Source organism: Branchiostoma floridae, chromosome 15 (assembly GCF_000003815.2).
Source record: "Branchiostoma floridae strain S238N-H82 chromosome 15, Bfl_VNyyK, whole genome shotgun sequence".
Taxonomy (NCBI): domain Eukaryota; kingdom Metazoa; phylum Chordata; class Leptocardii; order Amphioxiformes; family Branchiostomatidae; genus Branchiostoma; species Branchiostoma floridae.
In genome coordinates, this window is record NC_049993.1 from 3,771,420 (window position 1) to 3,777,048 (window position 5,629).

The 5,629-nt window shown below is 41.0% G+C and overlaps 1 long non-coding RNA gene across 1 annotated transcript; it reads right to left on the reverse strand.

Moving 5' to 3' along the window:
- Positions 1-430: 430 nt before the first annotated feature.
- On the reverse strand, positions 431-4,099 carry LOC118432349. The gene is made up of 3 exons (XR_004833058.1): positions 4,013-4,099; positions 1,086-1,160; positions 431-634 (listed from the first exon to the last, which is right to left on the reverse strand). It is a non-coding gene; the product is annotated as an uncharacterized LOC118432349 (long non-coding RNA).
- Between the last annotated feature and the right edge of the window lie 1,530 nt (positions 4,100-5,629).

The following is a 5,629-nucleotide window of genomic DNA, read 5'->3' on the forward strand; positions in this document are numbered from 1 at the left end:
CCTTAAAATCTCAGTAGTAGTCAGGGTGTTTTTTTTTCTGAAAGTCTATTATTACACAATCACCAGTGATTTGATTATGATGTTCAATTTTGCGCGACACCTTTCACAAGGTAGGCGTATTCCTTTCAAACATATACATACATGACACGGTGTATAGAAAGCAGCTAATGTATATTTTACTCATCTAGGTAATATGAAGGGATGATAATTTTCGTAGATGCTATCAGTAAATACATGATCAATTGATAAGCTATCAAAAGCGGCTGGAAGAGGAGAAATGGGCCAAATAGACGTATTAGTATCATGTCAGAGGAGTTAGTCCGCTTAATGAGCAAACTGTACTCCTACAACGGACAAACCCCTCTGGTATGTTATCTGTCTATTTGAACGATTTCTTTTCTTTCCAACCGCTCCAGGAATAAAGGCCGATCAAAGGAAACGTAAACAAGTTCATGTTAGGCTAACACATTAAGCTAATCTTTACAGTTAAAGCTGTGTTCTGCATACAAGGTACGCTCTCAATTCTAGCTTCATCTTGCAGCTGCTTCTTCCCTCAGCACGAGCGAAACTAGACCATCCTCGCTCACTACCTCCCTTCGTCCATTCAATCCGTTGTTATTCTCTGAGCAGCAACCTGTAGCCAATGAATGAATGAAAAATGAAATCTCACCCCACATATTAAGCCTACGGTTTGAGAGAAAATATTGCTTTATCTTCAGTGCTATAGTAGAGAAAGACACTTGAATGCATGCATTGCATGTTTTATAGTATCACATAAATACATACAACAGTGTACAAGAAGAGCTCAAATTCATGTAGTGACTGCTGAGGACAACAGTCACAAATGCATATTCGACAAACCGATATAAGAAATGGAGCAGGTTGGAGACATGTTCCTTAGAAACATTCGATATAAACAGTCTAAAGGAACAGCCATTTATCTTAATCTGCTCAGAAAGAAAAATAGGAATTTGTTACATAAATGTAGGTGTCCAAAATCAAAGTGATTTCAATTTTTCTCTGCCCCCTATCAATCAAGTCTATCCGTCATTTTATTAACTGTGGTCTAGGTGGACATATGTTACCTATTTCTTCCATTAGACAGCTTTCCAGACGTCCGTCGCTGACTCGAAGCGATCCGAAGATGTCTCCTAGGGGACCTGAATAAGTTTGTGGTGAGAACGCGGATACAGTAAGTCTATAACATCCGTGGCGCTCCTAACAATGTTTGTTGATAGCAAGTCACCAACTTTGTTAACCCCTATGGCACCATTACACCATGCGATTTGAAACAAACCTACAATTGCTTAACAAACGAGCAGGAAACGGACATTTCAAATGTAATTCAGTGTTGACCGTTGACCCTAACGAGTGACCACTAGTAGGAATAATGATTTAGCAGGACACCTGAAGAAAATTCTATGTCATCAGCTCACTATAGCTCACTTGACACTTTAAGCTGAATAAGTCTTTGAAATCAGTCTTTTTTTAAACTGTAGGGATTACCCTTACGCCTAAATGATTGAGAAATAAATAAGAAATTCTGAAAAAAAGCTACATAAGGGACCCTAATTGAAGTAATCTGTAACATATGACACAACACAAAGGTAATGACAACAATCTCATGAAAAAGACAAAAGCTCAACACGCAAATAAAACAAATGTGCCACTGTTTTGGCTCTACACACTACCCCCTAATCTAGTGAACCAACATTCCCAAACAATTGGAAAACTTCAAAACATTACAAGGCACATTAGCCGAGAATAGGCGACAAAGAAAATAGATTTTGATTCCAAAATTGAAACCCATTCAACGTAACACTGCGATAGATCTGCCTTTTAATTAAAACTAGAGATAAATATGTGTAGTCACACATGCACACAGGGTCGCTTTTAAGTGTAATTTGTGCCAGGTGAAATTGTAGCTAGGCAATGTTAAAAAGCAGGTGTGAACATATATATACAGCCCTTGTAGTTAGAGGTCAAAGTGTGGGTGGGACAAGGGGGTGAGGCAGTTGGAAATGGTCTGTCCCAACCTGAACGCTCCATCCTTCTGCAGGAAGAAATGGACTGTCCCCACCTGAATAGACCCCCCAGAAATAAGAAATGGACTAGCCCAACCTGAATAACCCCTACTTCAGCAAGTTCTAAGTACTTGAGACACACGTACACACGAGGTACATTGTACGAGGGACGCTCGACCAAACAGTGCACGTAATACAGCTTGCCGTCCGTTTATTTTTATTACCTACATAAGTTATGGAGATGATCGTCAAAATTTGCATTATCAACATCTTGCTACATTCCTCTTTACTTAAGGAACATACTGTATGAATATCGAAAGTGTAACAGCTTTTTGTAATTTTGAAATTGATATGCAAATTATTACCTCATTTGCATAAATTTAACATCTCATGGTAATCTTGATTACAATTATATTGGACGAAAAGATTAAACACCTATCATTTAACAGTAATGTTTAATTAGTAGTTTTCATTGGAAGTTATGATAATGAGCTCCCTCAGAGATACACTATATAGGAATTATAGCAATTATCTATTCAAATAAAATAACAACATATATTCCGTCAAATCAGAAAAATAACTCATATTCGTCCTTACGTATTGATAGAGAGGAGCTCCGGTGTAATTTTTCCGACCACTACTATATCTACGTGACTCAACCTCTGCTTGGAGAGTAACCCAGGCTAACAACACCACCGCTGGACTCCTAGCTCCACATGCCGGTAGCTCATTTGGCCCAGCGGGGTGCGAACTGCTAAGTACCACTGAAGTGACACACGACTTCCAAACAGATCTGTCTCGTCATTAGCCTCCATAGCGGGCCTTCTGGGTCTTTTTGTCTTTGGGCTCATAAAACACTTCTGCTGCATATTTGTATCTTTGTTATTCTCTATCTTATTGCAATAAAAGCAGGCTTTGAATCCAGTATATCATCACAAACATTTATTCTATCGGACACAAAGACTATCGATCTAGTAAGTTACAGTACTTACACACATTTAGCCCCTTAGCCTTTAGTTAGTGAACCACCCCTGGTTGGAACCCTTCCTATCATCAACGGAACTCCCCCTTGACTGTTGCGTATGGTATGGTATGAAGCCTGGTATGAAGGTAACGCCTCCTTTCATGATGTCACGAGCTACGTTACTTCTGCCCCGGTGACCGATCACTGGTATTCTCTTTGGCACTTCAAAGTCATGCAAAGCTAACTGGTCACCAGAAAAAACCCGGTCTACTGCATACCAAACTCATATAGAGTGAGACCAACATCATGTAAATGTCCGCTGTGCTCCGACATGAAAGCGGACATGGCCAAATACTGAACTAGTGGAATTGTGGGAAAGCTTGGCTTGTTTACACCAGGCGATAATCTTTCAATTTCTTGGCAGGCGAAACGGAGAGGGTAATCCACGTGACCCGATGCTGGTACCACAGCAAAGTCCCTCGAGCTCCGTACATGCTCGCGCTCAACTTGATTGCACCACCAGTCCAAATTTCAAGTAACTTGCTATGTGTTTGAATCTTGATATATATATATCCGAACGACGAGGCTTTAAAAGAAAACTGTATCCTTGAGAGTCGCCCGGAACAACTTATAATTGTGCTGGGACTATCGCATCCTTCCAAACAGCTAAGCTTTGACTGTATCTGTTACCAAAACACTTCCAGATGCCCGCGCACATAATAACTGTCATATGAAGTCAGAAATTCAGGTCAAGATTCGACAAGTAAATGGAATCACAACCGCACTCTACAACTAGAAAGTGTTAGAAAACCCACAAAGGCAAACAGTGACAATCAACTGATGAGAGACCGTCCAAACTTGGAACTCAGAAGTCCTACCTGCCTTGTAACGATCTACACTACCCAACTCGACCCCCCCCCCCTTCTCCAGCTTAACAACATATCGTCTCCCCAAAGAACATGTCCATAAGTTTTATATACATCAAGAGGATCACTGTATAATTTCAGAAAGGAGTTCTACATACCAAAGAACATTGTGGAGCTGTCCATTCAGAAGCAGGCGTGTATCGCTGGAAATGTCTTTTCCCATGAAGATAAGGCGCCATCGCGCCTGCTGACCGTTGATCAAATGTTCTCCATATTTGTTACAGCAGGGTTTGTCCGCTCAAGGTACGCCCTCGTCTCTCCGTTGCCAGGATGCAATTTTGGCACGAAGATACTGCAGTAGGCCACGAAATAAGTTGAACTCGAATCAACATAACTCGTTTAACTGTGAGAAAGGATATGGACCCCATGGCTTGACCTGTAGCTTATCTGCACTGTTGATCACTGTTTCACCGTATCAGTTCGGCCCCCTAGCCTGTTGATGACCCCGGCCCGCCAGATGTTGGCCCGCCCGCCACCGTGTCACACTGAAAGGTGACCCAGGCTTGTCTTACAAGACCCTATTCTTCAAGCAGATGTTGGGTTAGTGAGGAGGAAAAGCGCTGGTCGGGATTTCGGAGACAGCGGCTACTGCTATACTCCGACCCGATCCCCGATTGGATATTATATGTGAAGCGTTTCTGCAGGTTTCTGTTTGCCCGGTATTTGTTTTTCTGACAGGTGAATGTTCAATTCTACAGTTAAACGATCTTAAACCTACCCGAATAAACTCTACTCTACGCTACACATATAAGATCATATAAAGTACTAGTAAATAGGAGAAGGTGAGGACGGAAACAGATTGAAGCGTCGGAGGAAAACATAGGCATTACCTTATTGTTACAGCACGGTTGATATCTATTATCAAATGTCATGGTCAAGCCCTGTACGTGTATTTTTACTTGTTGACATGTGTACACTTTACACATTTCCAAACGTACACATCTGAACTGTACCCATTACTAAATAGCATCTGTTGCAGTTAATCTGTTGCGGTTAGACGACCTTAGACGTTAGAACTCACGTTAAAAAATTACCGTGAATCTCAGAGCCAGCTTTATGAGAAGCTCCGGCTGGTTTTCTCATACTAAAATTTATAAGGGCAGGTTTGGCTCTCAATTTTTTGCTGGTTTTGTCATACTAAAATTTATGAGGGGTGGTTTGGTTGTTGCAGATTTTTAACTTGGTCGGTCCTCCTGTTAATTATTCAACCTGTACATTGCGGTTAGACGCTATATGTATGCCTACCAGCATAACTCTTTAACCAGAGGTTTGACTCTGAGTGGGGACTAATGCTAGGAGGCATAAGGCCGCAGCAAGTAAATTTTTATTGATGACATCCTCTGCAGACTGGAAAAAAACTCAAGATGGGAAATGTTCAAGATCGACACGATAAACGTTGTAACAAGAATTAAAGTGACAAAATATGGCATTAAAACCAACAAGGCATTCGTCCCTCTAAGTCGTTCACTATAGTTTAGTCAAAGTGACACTAGTGTCATGCGGTAGACAAGTATTAATAACCATGTTGGCAACTACACTCGTTACTTTTATAAATGTTGGTGCCACTGTTACAACTATAATCCATCATGTTTCACATCTACAACTACAGTCAAGGCTCTAGTGTCGATTCTAGTGCCAATTCTACATACAATTTATAGGTTACAACACAACTTATTTGCCCATTTTGGTCTGTCCGCGGTCTGACCATCCCTAAA